General features: G+C 44.3%; 1 protein-coding gene and 1 long non-coding RNA gene across 16 annotated transcripts in view; one reads left to right on the plus strand and one right to left on the minus strand.

Moving 5' to 3' along the window:
* The window catches only part of ATP2B2 (ATPase plasma membrane Ca2+ transporting 2), a 412,644-nt gene that overhangs the window by 186,121 nt on the left and 211,511 nt on the right, over positions 1–15,012 (minus strand). The window lies entirely within an intron of this gene.
* On the plus strand, positions 1,131–9,363 carry LOC134557928 (uncharacterized). The gene is made up of 4 exons (XR_010082222.1): positions 1,131–1,942; positions 3,840–3,970; positions 4,173–4,301; positions 4,578–9,363. It is a non-coding gene; the product is annotated as an uncharacterized LOC134557928 (long non-coding RNA).

Consider the following 15,012-nt stretch of genomic DNA (forward strand, 5'->3'; position numbering starts at 1 on the left):
CATTAAATAAAGCAGATGTGGGGAAAAAATATCTAAATTAAATGCTCTAAAAGCAGCAGGTGATCAGATAAGGAAAATATCCCAGCACAGATTCCTGCATCACTTCCAGAGTGGGGGGAAGCCTTTTCTATAGCAGAAAACTCCCAAAAGAGGCACTACAGTGATGCTACATCACAGAGGGGCATTAGAGAGCAGCTCCTCACCATCAACTCCAGGAAAAAATATTCAAAATTTCTTCCTTGGGCTGAGGTGCCTCTCTTTTTTCCCCCAAAATTATAGTTCTGTCCAATCATTACAGTTTCGACCCAGGGGACAAGGATGAAAAATCCTCTAAAAGAAAAGAGCCCAAACTCACCGGGCTGTAATTCAGATATTTTCTTTACTTTGCTTCACTAAAAGCAAATTATTGGCACATAAACACTAAAAAGATGAGGCATTCTACATCTGTCCTTCATCTGTGTGTTTTACAGAGCCCCAGGTTTCTTAAATCTAGAATTTGAGTTACCATGTGACCCTTAGCTGATTATCAGCTTGGTGCACCCAGTCTCAGGGAGTTCCAGGAAATTTTAGTGTGCCTAAAATACCTGATTAGATCTCATTTTATCAGCAAATTCTCCAGAACATCCTAAAAGAAATAGATTTTCCAGCTCCTTCCAACAAATAGGATCTGAGGCTCGACAGAGGCTGACAGTCCTGCTTCACCCCACCTAAAATATTTGGGCTTTTGTTCAGTCTCTGTTAAGAATGATCACTGAGTTTGGTTCCTAATTATTAATTTTTGTAGTCCATTAGTAATCACTTCATTATAAAAATATTAAATGGTCTCTCTAATCTTCATACCTTGAGACTAACCCAAATATTTCATGCTTTGGTAGAAATTGCCATTTCTCTGATTGGTCACATCCATCTTGACCTCTTTTCACATTCCTTTCTCAGACTTTTTTAGCAATATTTTACAGGTGCTTTCAATCCTAAAAATTGAGATTAATGAAGAAAATCTTACCTATATGTGAACCACCTATCAGGCTTTTAATCCGTAAACTGCAATTTAATTTCCTGATTCCTCTGTCACAGCCCCTTGTGCTCCCAGCTCCACCTTGAGGGCTGCATCAACCCAGAAATGGTTTGAGAATTGTGAGAGATGAAGAATTTCCAGTCCTGGGTAGGATTTTGTCAGAAGAGCAATCTCAAAGACTTGAAAGAGGCCTGGAATTTATTACTTTTTAAATAAACTGGAGATAAATCGAAGACTTTCCTGGCTTCCTAGGAGCGTGAGGATGAGGAAGTGCAGCAGAAGTGCACTCATTAATGTCAAATATCATTTTGATGGATTGCTTTTACTAAAAACTTGACAGGTATCATGTTTTCCATAAATATGGGATAACAGAGAGAATAAAAACCTGAGGAAATCCATAACTGGCCAGCTGTGGAGAAATTCATTTTGTTGTGTCATGATCTGAGCTCTGGAGGTTAAAGTACCCTTCCAATTTTAACATCCAAGCTGTTGTAGCATGATCAGTGTTGACACTCACATCCCTGAGAAAGTAGCTCAAATTTCTACATAACAACCCAAGGGAGACCATTAAAGGAGAAGAAAAAGCAAAACAAAACAAAAAAAAAACCCAAACCCTGGCCTTGTTCTGCTGTTTTCTGTGTCCTTCTGTCAGCATCTATCACATAAATCACCCAGCCATTAGCAGGGAAAAGCACTGACTGGCTATTGTTGTCTATAAAAGTCAAGAAAATCAAAGCAGATTTAAAGGAGCTTCAGCCAAACGACAGGAGACCACAGCACAGCCACACAGAAACGGAATCAGACTGCTGTGTTCAGCCAAAAATGCCAGAATTTCAGTGTTATCCAGGCAAAGTCTTCTATCTATGAGAGGCTTCAAGACTGACTGCAGAAAAATCCAATTTTCCAGGAGTTACTCTTATTTTTCAGGTGGGCGATTGCTCAGCAGGTGAAATGCTGAGCATCAAACGGATCATGGGAAACAGCAGGTCCAGGAGGGAAAAAAGGGGGGAAGGGAAAAGGGGAAGGGGGGAAAAGGGAAGGGGGAAAAGGGAAAGGGGGAAAAGGGAAGGGGGGAAAAAGGGAAAGGGGGAAAGGGGGAAAAAGGGGAAGGGGGAAAAGGGGAAGGGGGAAAAGGGAAAGGGGGAAAAGGGAAAGGGGGAAAAGGGAAAGGGGGAAAAGGGAAAGGGGGAAAAGGGAAAGGGGGAAAAGGGAAAGGGGGAAAAGGGAAAGGGGGAAAAGGGGGAAGGGGGGAAAGGGAAGGGGGAAAAGGGAAGGGGGAAAAAGGGGAAGGGGGAAAAGGGAAAGGGGGAAAAGGGAAAGGGGGAAAAGGGGAAGGGGGGAAAGGGGAAGGGGGGAAAGGGGAAGGGGGAAAGGGGGAAAAGGGAAAGGGGGAAAAGGGAAAGGGGGAAAGGGGGAAAAGGGGAAAAGGGAAAGAGGGGAAAAGGGAAAGAGGGGAAAGGGAAGGGGGAAAAAGGGGAAGGGGGAAAAGGGAAAGGGGGAAAAGGGAAAGGGGGAAAGGGTGGAAAAGGGAAGGGGGAAAAGGGGAAGGGGGAAAAGGGAAAGGGGGAAAAGGGAAAGGGGGAAAGGGTGGAAAAGGGAAGGGGGAAAAAGGGGAAGGGGAAAGGGGGAAAAGGGGAAGGGGGAAAAGGGAAAGGGGGAAAAGGGAAAGGGGGAAAAGGGAAAGGGGGAAAAGGGGGAAGGGGGAAAAGGGGGAAGGGGGAAAAAGGGGAAAGACATCCCTCTCCCCCAAACAAGCTAAACCAACTTCCACTCCAGTCTAAATTTGCAGACCTCTCTTCTGCCACCTTGGTTTTGCTGTCAGAGGCGTTGTATTATATATTAATTAAAAATATGAAGTCAATACTGAAGCTTTTAGTGCAGCACCAATGGTTGTTAATGAGATCTAGAAAATAGAGCTTCCATGCAAAATAAGCGCAAGCAGAAAAATAGAAGAACACAAAATATAAAAGTAAAGCATTTGGTTGTTAAAAAAACCCCAAACAATGTATAGTTATTAAATGGCTGAATAGAAATATATACAAGTGGAACTGGAAGAGGCACATTTTTCACTTGCACCATTCCCATAAAGGCTAAAAAAGCAAACTGCCGGCTGTAATCTGCTTTTCTGAACATATATCTACATTTTCTTTTTGTTAACAGTGAACAGAACATTTGCATCTTTTTCTTAAAAAAATAATTTTAAAAATTCCTACATCAGGCAGGGTTATTTTGGTCTTAGAATGGGATAAAGTTCTCTAAAATGGGAATAGATAGACTAAATTATCATTAAATTATAACCAAATTATAACTATATTAATGACAGGGACCATCTCAGAGAGATTTGTGTTGCCACACGGACGTTTGATGGCAGGAGATCATTTTAGATAACTGAGGGCATAAACTCAAGCCTGTCCTGCTGTGTGCCTGCACATTACAGAGCATTCCCACCCCATCCCACCTATTTATCAGGATTAAAAAGCAGCAGGTGAAAGTAAAACAAATTTAAAATCAAGCTTTAACAGGTTATAAACTGCTAAAAATAAACTACCAGTAGTTACCACCGCCAGCACACAGAGCAGAGCTCAGCTCCTACAAAACTTGTAATTTCTTCAAATCTCCTTTATGCCACTGAACTCTCAGACCATCATTATGCAAGGACCAGAGCTAAAGAAAAATAACTTTTTAGCTTTGCTTCATCTTATGGAAAATAAGTTATGTAGCAGCAGAAAAAAGCTTTTTCCCTTCAAAAGATAAAATTGCTTCAAGCACATTATGTTATTTTTTGCTACAAAAAAATCCATCTAAATATTTTTTACTGTTACAGCTTAATAAATTTTTTTATGCACCAACCATCTTCATAAACCACCCCATTTTTGCTACTAAAAGAGAGCTCCAAACCTGGCCAGCTTTGAACTGCAGCTCCACGTGCAAACATCCTCAGCCATGAGCTTGCAGGTAAGAGAAAGTGAGGACAACAAATCGCGACCGAAGCGACGATTTGGGTGGAATTTCTTTGCGGTTTTGCAGAGAGTGGAAAAGAGAGAGAGCATCCACCTCGTGTGTCCCAGCTGAAATGAAAGCCCAGAGCCCCAGCCCTCCCCAGCTGACTTCTCTCACCTGCCAGGAAAACCAAATTATTCTGATTCCCTTTCATCAGGGAAGCACTCGGATAGGATGGAACCCAAGAGCCCCCATCGCCAAGAAAATCAAATCTAGACGGATTTTCTCTCTCACGGTGATTTAGAAGATGTGCCCTGTGAGGAAGAGCAGCAGAGCTGCTGGAGAGGTGAGTCTGCACCACGAAAATCCGTGTGAAAGGAGGAGAGGGAAAAATCCATCCCCACAGGACTCGGGTGTACAATGGGAACTGGCAGCCAAGGTCACTCCTAAGAAAGAGAGCAGCCAAAAAGGAGGTTTTAAATCTCAGTGGGCACTAGCTGAAAGACACACAGCCATGTTCTGCAGAGGTTTTAAATAGGACATGCACAAAGGATTCCAAGGAGATGGCTATCAGGCAGCCCTATCAAAATACCAATTTTTTTTGTCTTTTTTTTTTGCCCAGGTTATTGTCATCCACGGAGAATCACGAAATCATTTCGGAACAGGAACGACGAGCTGCGACTTGACAGAAATCACAGGTGGGCCCTGCATAAATCCCTCACCAAAATGGCCTTGCCAACACCCTCTGAGGGGCACGAGGAGCGTTTGAGAGCCCTCAAGCAGAAGGAAGGAGGGAGAGGAGGTGCCAGGGCCGCTTGCAGAGGGCACTGGGCACTGTGGGACGCCAGCTCCTCTCCCTGGCACCAGCACACACCACCTGGCCCACGGGAAGGCACTCTGGGGACAGGCATGAGCAGGCAGGACTGGCACGTCAGTGCTGAAAACCAGCTCGTTAAACCAAGCACCTAACTGGGAGAATAAAAAAAAAAATTAAATTAAAAAAAAATTAAAAAAAATAAATAAAATCAAATTTAATTTAATTTAAAAAAAGAAAGAAAAGAAGAAGAAAGGAGTTGGGAAGAAAAATTTCCAAAGCCAAGCGTTCTCTACATTCAGCTTGAGGGAAAGCATCAATTTTAGCAGAGGGAAAATAATATAAAGAAATCCATTCTTCCCCCAAAAACGTATCTGAGTGCAGACATTACTCTCTTTCTGCTTCAGAGAAGCAACATTTGGAAAACTACTTAACCTTTCTATTTTTATCTGGGTGCATTCAAATTACCAATAATGTACAACATGCTGTAACAAAACCACTGATGTAGGGTATAATTTTCCCTCAAGCACATTATCCTAGCTGGTGGCTCAGAAAAATAAGCTGATAAAACAGCAGCAGACATCAATTGATGGATAAAAAGCAATCACAGCTATGTAGAATGTTGCTGCCCAACCTTAAAATCATACAATTAGCCCAAAAATACGAGCTGTAGGACAGGACATACCAACAGCCATGCATTAGCTACAGGGTCATCCCAAAAATCCTCCTACAAACACATTTTTAAGCAGACCAGCAGATTATTGCCTCATAATTTAGCTATTAACACACAGATTTATTTTAAAGCCATCATCATGCCTGGTACTTCTATTAAATATCTTCTTCCCTGTCAAGTTCAATCGGGATCTCATCCTAACCATGATGAGCTTTTAATTTTCTGTGCTATTAATAGCAACTTAAAAATAAAATGTTCTCTTTTGAAGCTGTAAAGCTGTAACTTTCTTTAGGAGCTGCAAGGGGGAAGAGAGATTAATCTTCCTACTCTGCATCTCTTAAGCTACATTAGTTATCTGCATATATGGGAAAAAACCCAGGAGAGCAAGGAAGAAGCAGGAATTTTCTCCAAGAATCCCTCAATGTAACTCCCTATAAGGATTTCTGCAGCACAGAAATGAAGAATTACCAATACACAAGGAAGAAATTCTTTAATTGCCAGGTAGGTTCTGAATCCTTCTCAGTGACTCTTTTTCCCCATCATCAAGAGATAACAGATTAATGAATGACACAATTAGCTGCAGGATGCACTGACTCCTGTCCAGCAAAGCCCTTCAGCAGGTACTCAAATTTCAGCACAACTGGGGTCCTCATTAATTGCCCAGCAAATGAAGAAAGATGGGAAGCTGGAGCTGAGTCCCGTGGCCCTCTGTGACCCTCTGACACACGGATCAGATGCTCCCAGCTGCTCCTCCTCAGCTGCCTCCTCCCAGCAAGGGCAGCAGGGAAGGCACAAAGTTGTTCCAAGCCCTCTCTGGGCCTGCAGGAGGAAAATTCATGCCAAGTGCTGCACCCTCCCTTGCAGCATCTGCTGCAGTGCTGCTTGCACTTGCAGGGATTGACACGAGCAAGATCAACTCCAAGGCTGCCATCAGAACCACAGAGCCCCAGCAGCTGCACAAAAACCCAGAGAAGACTCTGGGGGGACTCAGAGCCCCCTCCCGTGCCTAAAGGAGCTCCAGGAGAGCTGGAGAGGGACTGAGGACAAGGGACGGAGTGACAGGACAAGGGGAAATGGCCTTAAGCTGGAGGAGGGTAGATTTTGATTGGATTTTAGGAAGAAATTCCTCCCAGTGAGGGTGGGCAGGCCCTGGCACAGGTGCCCAGAGCAGCTGTGGCTGCCCCTGGATCCCTGGCAGTGCCCAAGGCCAGGCTGGACAGGGCTTGGAGCACCCTGGGATGGTGGAAGGTGTCCCTGCCATGGCAATTAGATGGTCTCTAATGTCCCAAATCATCCTGGATTCAATGATTCCATGACCTTGGGACACAACCAAGGCACTGGGCTGCTTTGAGATGTATTTTCTGTAACTGCCTCGATGCTTGTGACCTTTCTTTTAGGATATGGGCCTTGCCACAGCTATTGAAGCCTATCTTTATCTAAAGATTGGAACACTGAAGTGAGTTTTAATGAGGGATAAACTGAGACCATCTGGATGTCTCAGCTGCTACAGAGCATGATTGTTTGCTGATTTTAACCATGGCTCTTGCAGAGAACATAGACCTGTGTTGCACAAAGTGCACGAGCTCAGCTTGATTTCTCCTTGTAATCAAATGTGTTGATCTAAAATCTATTTCCAGCAAATTACTTGTCTGTTTTGGGAACAGCTCCCTCCCCGTCTCTTCAGCACGGTGATGGGGATAAGCAGAGACAATTGAGTTGAAAAGGTATTTTTGTGAGGGTCTGACAGTGAGAGTTCCCAGTGAAATCTTCCATTTTGGAACAGGACTGCCATCTGCTCACAAACTACATGCCACGTGCCAACTCAAATTAAAATCCAGAAATTTGATTTCTTTTTTTTTTTTTCCAAGGGTCTTATGCACTTTGTTGTTGTTGAGTTTGGTAATTTGGTTTTGGGTTGGTTTTTTTTTGTTTGTTTGTTGGGGTTTTTTGTTGTTTTTGTTGCTGCTGGGGGGGTTTTGGGGTTTTGTGGTTTTTTTTGGTGTGGGTTTTTTTGGTTTGGTTTGTGTTTTTTTTGGTGTTTTTTGTTTTGTTGTTGTTGTTTTTTAATAGAGATTTGTTACAAAAAATTGGTAATTAATGGTCCCATTTGAATGGTGGTGGCATGGAGACAATCTGCATTTCTTCATGCACGTATTTCAATGGTTAAGTGTTCTGACTACTGGATAACCATAGTGAATTAAGCTTCAACAGATCAATTGTTGACCCTGTATATATCCTGCAAGATAAATAATGAGTTTGTTTGGGAAGGTAAAGTAAGAAACTACTCAAACCCATCACAAAATTAACAGTCAGCAAAAGAAACTGTGAAAATAATTCTGCAGATTAATTATTGGAATAGTGTCTAGACAGCTGAGATTCGTGCTCAGTTCTCAAATTAAACAAAACCAACAGGAGAATGAACCCAGATTTCCCATGTTCCCACAGATTTTTTCCGTGTCAGAATTCCACAGGCACTGGAAACTCCCCAAATTCTAAAACCTTCAGCAAACTTCAGAACTGCTTTTGGAGAGACCAGGCCTGGGTTTGGAGGTGGGGTGGAGCGAGGGTGTGATGATTCCACCCAAACACCTCAGCCAACAGGCACCATTAACAATTAGAGAACAGAACATTCTGTTTAATTTCGTTTAAGTGCTGTTAATTGTGCATTCACCAGGCATGACACCTGTCATGGACCTTAAATTCCAAGCAGATCTCAAAGTTAAAAGAGTAAAAGCAACAAGTGTTCTTGTAAGAGCTGCTCCAGGGATAGTGAGACCATAAGTAATTTAGCATATTTTAGCATGGTTTTTCCACCCTTTATAAATCTAAATAAAGCTTCTGAAAAAGAAATTATCTGTTGCTTTTTACCTCTCAAAAAGTGATCCAACACAGAATGTTCTGGCTTTTGACTAGATAAGGTGATTATTTGAAAATTAAATCCTAGCCTGTGCTCTTTTCCTATCAGAGTACCAATAAATGCCTAAAAGGGAATTTCTGGAAGAGGTATCTTGAGATGCTTGGGATAAATACCCCTCAAAACACCAAGAGGAGCTGACTGCTCCCATTTATTGGGCTCCATCTGGTACCAGGGGACATTCCTTTATTGATTTGTTGAGCTCAAAACCTTTCAGGGGCAACACATAAATACCTACAAAAATTTCAGTTGGTTACAACTTTGATTCCCACTTCTAAACCCAAATACTTTTGATAATTGGAATTCTTTGTGTCAGCCGTCACCAATGGTCATCCCAGATGTGCTGGAAAGCCACGTCCCTCCCTCTGACACCAGGACCACAAATATTTCCCAATAAGGGATTCCCAAAGAAATCTATTCTGGCATTAGAGGTATGGAGGAATCCAATGGACCAATAAAATTAAATCTCTCCCTCTACAGGCAGAAGCAGTAATGAGGAATTACCAAATTCTCCAAAGATCCAGTGCTGAACATGCCTAAAATAACCAAAGTAATTAGCCATAATATCATTAACCTGTAATATTATTGGTCATATCTGTGACTTGGTGTGTCCAAGGTGCACCAAGTTTTAAAATAAGTCTTAAACACTGGGATATCCATGATTAATCTGCTTGAATCAAACTCCCTGCACTGACATAATACCCAAAGTGTGCAACAAAACAAAAGACAAATCCAGTTGTTTCCAAGGTTTTCACACCCATCAACTCCTACATATTTCCTAGAGAAGCAAACTCACACCTCCTGCAACAGCTTTAGTTTTCTTTGTTGTGTTTTGTGGACCCATCTGAAATAATTCAGACATCAGAAAAGTGAAATTACCATACTTTGAGTAACTTTAAGCCATCTCCCAATCTGTATTTTTTCAAATCAGAAATCTTACAGAGAGAGCACCCCCACAACAATGTCCAGAATAAAAGGGAATTGTCAATTCTTTGCATGTTTAACTACAACCCCCCAAAAATAAAAATACAAGCTTATCTCAGAAAATTAAGCAAACCTGATGAAAGCAGAGCCCACGTCTCTGATTTGCATGCACCTAGCCCACATGCTCTCACCAAATGCAGATCCAGCCCACTCCTGATGGCAGTGAGCAGCTCTGCCAGGTTGGGCATTAAAACACAAGATCCATCCCTTCCTTCAGCCTGTCTCAATCTGGTGCTCCCCATGTAAATCAGCGCAGGTTTTTTAGCATTTTAAATCAAGACTACTTTTGTTCACATATGTTCCTGTGATTTATTGTTTTGCCTTCTTTGCAAATGAACAGAAAACACTTCCTCAGATGTGTTCCTTAATAACCTTATGTTTCTCTTGCTTTTTGTCGCTTCTTGCAAGAACAAAACTTCCCAAGTTCTAACACGGCCATTTTAAAAAGGACTTACATTCCCACTGTCAAAATTGATTTGTGGAAACAGTGAGTGGAACAGACCCTTCCCATCCCTGAAACAGCAACTCCAGTGACCTTGAGGACAACAGACAATTGGGAAAAACACACAGCTGTCATCCAAACCTCTGTAACTCTTTCTGGAAGCTGCAGTTGCCCAGTGTCACCCTGAGACCACCAAGAGCACGCACACCTCATTTGGAGAGGCTGATGCCCTTTTGGGGCTACCTAAATCAGAGGGCAGACAGAATTAAGGGAATAAAAAGCAGTTATATTTATTGAAGGGCCTTCAGGTACATTTTGGGCAGACAAAGCCCCCCAGGGCTACACCCAAAATGGCCAACAGGTCCCAGGTTTGCACCCTTTGATCAGCTGGGTCCATTTGCAGATTGGGGTTCATCTCCAATTCCAGCTGCAGGGAATGAAGTCATTCAGCCCAAGTTTGCTGCCCCAGCTCCCTTTTGTTGCCATCTCTCAGGCCTGAGGCAGTGAGGTGTCCTTGACTGCCAGGCCTGGAGAGGAATTGCTGTGTGTGCCCAAACTGGGGGAGCAGCAGCTCCCACTGTGTGTGGAGTTTGGAGTTCTGCACTCAAGAACTGCAGGAGTACAAATAAATGAAAAACCTAAAAGCTGAAATCCTGAGGCATCATGGAACCATTCCTGTGGCAGTGTCTGTGCTCAGGCTGTGCATTTCCATCCCAGTGAGAGGCAGTGACACAGGCAGAGCTCTGTGTGTGTGTGTTTGCTCCTGCTGCTGCTCTGCTTGACCTGATCTGCCACTGGCGAGGCTCAGGGAGCACGGTTTGTTTGCTGGATCTGTTTACCCCACTGTCAGTCAAGATGTAGGACGATGCTTAAACAGGCAACAGTCAGATTAATATAATTGAGGCTGCAGCTCGCAGCAGCCAGGGAGCCGTGCTGGAATCACAAAGCGCTTATTCTCTCATGATTAAAACCTCCCCAGGGTTATATCAGTGTAAAGACACACCGAATCAGGGATGCACAGGAGCCAGGGGACCAAGAGATGGGAGCCTTTCCTTTTGGGAGCAGCTCACCAGCTCGAGAGGAGGGAACGTGAATCACGCCGGGATAAGTTGCCATTTTAATTGCATAAGGAGCACTGGTGGATTTGTCATTCCTTGTGACAGAGTTTTCTCCCCAGAGTCACATTCCGAGCACAGCTCTGTTGCTATTGTGTAAGACATTTCATGCACCAGGGTGACAGCCCAGCACACAGATCCAGAGAGCCTCACAAACAGCCTGTTTTCATTGACTCCAGGGACAGATGCCTCTGCTCTTCCACAGCAGAGCAGGAAGGCCCAGTCCAAACACAAAATAAAGGAGCAAACTGATGACTGGAAAAGGAGCTCAAGTCCTCAGCACCATCAGGCTGACTGAAAACCTCACATTTCTTTGTGCTGGCATTGCTATTTCCAGCACAGGGGAGGACAGACAGGCAGCTTGCAGGTGGCATCCTCCTGCAGGGACCAACGCTGCTGGCACAGATGGCACAGGAAAAAGGGAGTGATGGTGGTGGCAAATCCATTGCTGAAGTCTTTAGGACCCTATGCACTGAAACTCTTTAGTACCTCGGCACTACAAATCCCAAAGCTGCAAGGACGTGTCCTGACACACAGCCCAAAGCTGCAAGGACCTGTCCTGACACACATCCCAAAGCTGCAAGGACCTGTCCTGACACACAGCCCAAAGCTGCAAGGACCTGTCCTGACACACAGCCCAAAGCTGCAAGGACCTGTCCTGACACACACAGTGAGGTCCTCGTGGTGGCAGAGGGCTCCTCAAGCCTGACACCACAGCTCTGGCTGTGCCTGGGAGCAGGATGTCCCCAGGGAGAAGTGCTGTGCTCACCAGCACCCCACAGGTGGGACAGTGCCTTGGTGTCACCGTGATTTCAGTGACATTTGCCCTAGAAATGAGCCCTCCAACTCCGGCTGAAGCATACAGGGGCCACCAGTGGCACAGCACACAGGAACTATTTCTGTATCTGTGCAGAGCTGATCTTTGCCTTTTCTCTAGCCTAGATTTTGATTTCCCCTAAGTGATCAGTGCTGGCCTAATTCTACTCCCATTTACATCAGTTGAAGCTTTACCATCGACTTCAAAGAAAATGGATTTAACCCAATACAGTTCATTTTGATGAATTCTCCTTTAAGAGAGAAGGACCTCTGCCTCTCCAGCAGAGGATAAGATGATGTATTTTTACACCAGGCTTCAGAGCCAGATGACTTTGCTGTGCCCTACATTCACGTTTTGGGTCTGAGCAGCGCTGCAGCTGGGCAGCAGCTCCGCCAGCCGTGCCTGTGCTGTGCCTCAGCTCTGTTTGCAGAGCAGCTCTGGAGCCCAGGCAGGAGGTTTCTCTGGGAGAATCACAGAATTATTAGGTTGGAAGAGACCTCCATGATCATCAAACCCAACCCTAACCTCAACTAAACGTGGCACTGAGTGCCACATCCAGTCTTAAACACATCCAGATGGTGACTCCACCACCTCCCCAGGTAGACCATTCCAAGACTTTATTACCCTTTCTGTGAAAAACCTTTTCCCTAATTCATCAGATAATTTGTTACAGTGCCTTGTTCACAAGAGAAGTTTTCTCTTTATGAAGTTGCTGGTTAATGCAATGTTAAACAAATGATCTAAATGGTCTAAAGTGTCCTGGAAGTTCATTCTGGGAGAGGATTTTTAACTGAAGTCAGGTCCCTGTAAGAGGAGACAGCTCCAGGGCTATAAGCCAAAGGAGAGGGAGCAGAAGCCCTGCTGCAGGCTCACACAGCTCACACAGGTCGGGAACAATCGCAGGGCTCTGGAAAGCTTCCAGTCCTGGCAGGAGCCCTCTGAGGCCCAAGGCTCAGACTAAATCCAGTCAGACACGAGCCCTGCAGAGCCCCAGCACTGCCTGCTCCCCGCTATTGATCTGCCTCTAATGCACCAAATGCCTCGCTGATGGACATGCATTGCAAACTCCACTCCTACCTCTTATCTCTGACATCTTCTTTTATTTCCCGTGCCTTCCTAAATAATTCACTCAGCATCACTGGCCTTCACAACCTTCTGTGTCTTATCCCCAGATTCTTATATCAATTGCATAAATTTGGATTTAGCCTTTTTGGATTATAGCCTTGGAGGTATGCCTCCCCCTTACAGGGACCTGACTTCAATTGTTAAAAATTCCTTCCCAGAATGAACTTCCAGGACACTTTAGACATGGGATCATTTGTTTAACACTGCATTAACCAGCAACTTCATAGCGAGAAAACTTCCCTTGTAAACAAGGTTCTGTAACAAATTATCTGATGCATTAGGCATAAGAACTTTAGCCCAAATTAGGTACCAGCAAATCCACTATCAGAATGAAATATTGAAAAGGAACACTGCAAAAACAACCCTTCAAATAAGGCTCAAAATTCACTTGTCTAGCAGGAACAGCAGTGGTTGAGGCTTTCAGCTCTTACAGAAGGAAGGGCTGTTGCAAAAGGTACCTCTGCAAACACTACAGCAGCAGGGAAAGGAGCTGTGCTGAAGGACTTTGGAGGGAATTTCCTCACAGGAAGGGTGATTGGATACTGGAGGGGCTGCCCAGGGAGGTGGTGGAGTCACCATCCCTGGAGATGTTTAAGGAAAGGCTGGATGTGGCACTGGGTGCCGTGGCCTGGTTGATAAAGTGGTGGTCAGGGATAGCTTGGACTTGATGGTCTCAGAGGACTTTCCCAACCTAAAGAATTCTGTGATTCTGTGCCTTATTAGAAAACATTTTATCAGAGGAAGAGTGACCCCAACACAGACACTTAGCAGGGAGGGAAGACAGATACTGCTGTAAATGCAGTTCAAATATTTCAGCCTATATCCAGCTAGAATCCCCTTTAACAATTATATCCTAAAATTGCTGGAAATGCTCTGCCTGCAGGAGGATCTCGCTCTGTTTTGTACACAATGATTTATTTCCATTCTTTCCCCCCCCGACACCCCAAGATGGGGACAGAACCCTCCTGACTGTCAGATCACCAAAACCAAGGTGCACCCTGACCTGGGCTGGCTCATCTGCCTCTCTGCCTGATCTACCTCTGATCTCCCTGATCATCTTCTGATCTCCCTGATCATCTTCTCCCCTCCCTGATAATCTTCAGCTCTCCTTGATCTGTTTCTGCTCTCCCTGATCTTCTTCTGCCCTCCTTGATCTGCCTCTCTCTCCCTGATCTACCTCTGATCTTCCTGATCATCTTCTGCCCTCCCTGATCTGCCTCTGCCCTCCCTGCCCATCCTGATCCCCAAGGCCTCTCAGGGATAAAGTGACATTTCTAAGGCCAGAGAAATGGTGGTGACACTTCCCCCAGCCATTTTCCTTTTAACTAGAGAGGGGGCAGTAGTTTCCAGCCAGGTTTTATCCTTGTAACCCCAATGAGCCCACCCTACATTTCAGGAGTGACACATTATGTCAGCTCAGCACGTTTTATCACAACTCATTCTCCTCTTTACTCACACTTCCCCCTCAGACACAGGCCTTTATCAAGATGATTATCAGATGTATTATTTACTATTTCATGGTGCAGGAAGAACTCACCCAAAGCAAAGTGACACTTGCAGGAAGGGTGCTTTAATAAGAGACATTAATTAGCAACCACTGTAATAACACCACAGCAACAAGTGTCAAACCTCCCTACATGGACCCAAGCAGTCAAGATTAAGTGAACATTTTTTCCTTATTACCCTGACTTTTATATAATTTCACACAGTAAATGGAAAAGTCATCTAGAAATTTGGGGCAGGTCATTTATCACTGTTGAAAGCAACTCCACAAAAATGGCTGAAGTGGAAGAATTTCAGTACCATTCTCTGAATTCCCTACACAGGACAAGACTGTGCTGCCTTCACTCCTCCTGTTTCTGCACTTTGGTCTTACCTGTGTGAATTCTACTTGCTGGAACCAATTAAAGCAACAGAAAATCACAAATCTATCATGGAAAGATATAAAAGTCTCATAAGGAATGGCCAGCAAGAACCCAAAATAACAGCCAAGCATGAGCTGCCATTGCAAATGAGTGCTCCAGGACTGCCAGTGACTCCACAGCACAACACTCACAACAGGTCCCATCAGATTAAAAGTTGCCCATGACTCACAAAAACACAGGCTCAGTCTTCCCTGCATTTCTACTTGGAAAACTGACTTCAAATCAAACAGCTTTCTTTTGCTTTGGGG

The sequence above is a fragment of the Prinia subflava genome, chromosome 14, assembly GCF_021018805.1.
Source record: "Prinia subflava isolate CZ2003 ecotype Zambia chromosome 14, Cam_Psub_1.2, whole genome shotgun sequence".
NCBI classification, from domain to species: Eukaryota; Metazoa; Chordata; class Aves; order Passeriformes; family Cisticolidae; genus Prinia; species Prinia subflava.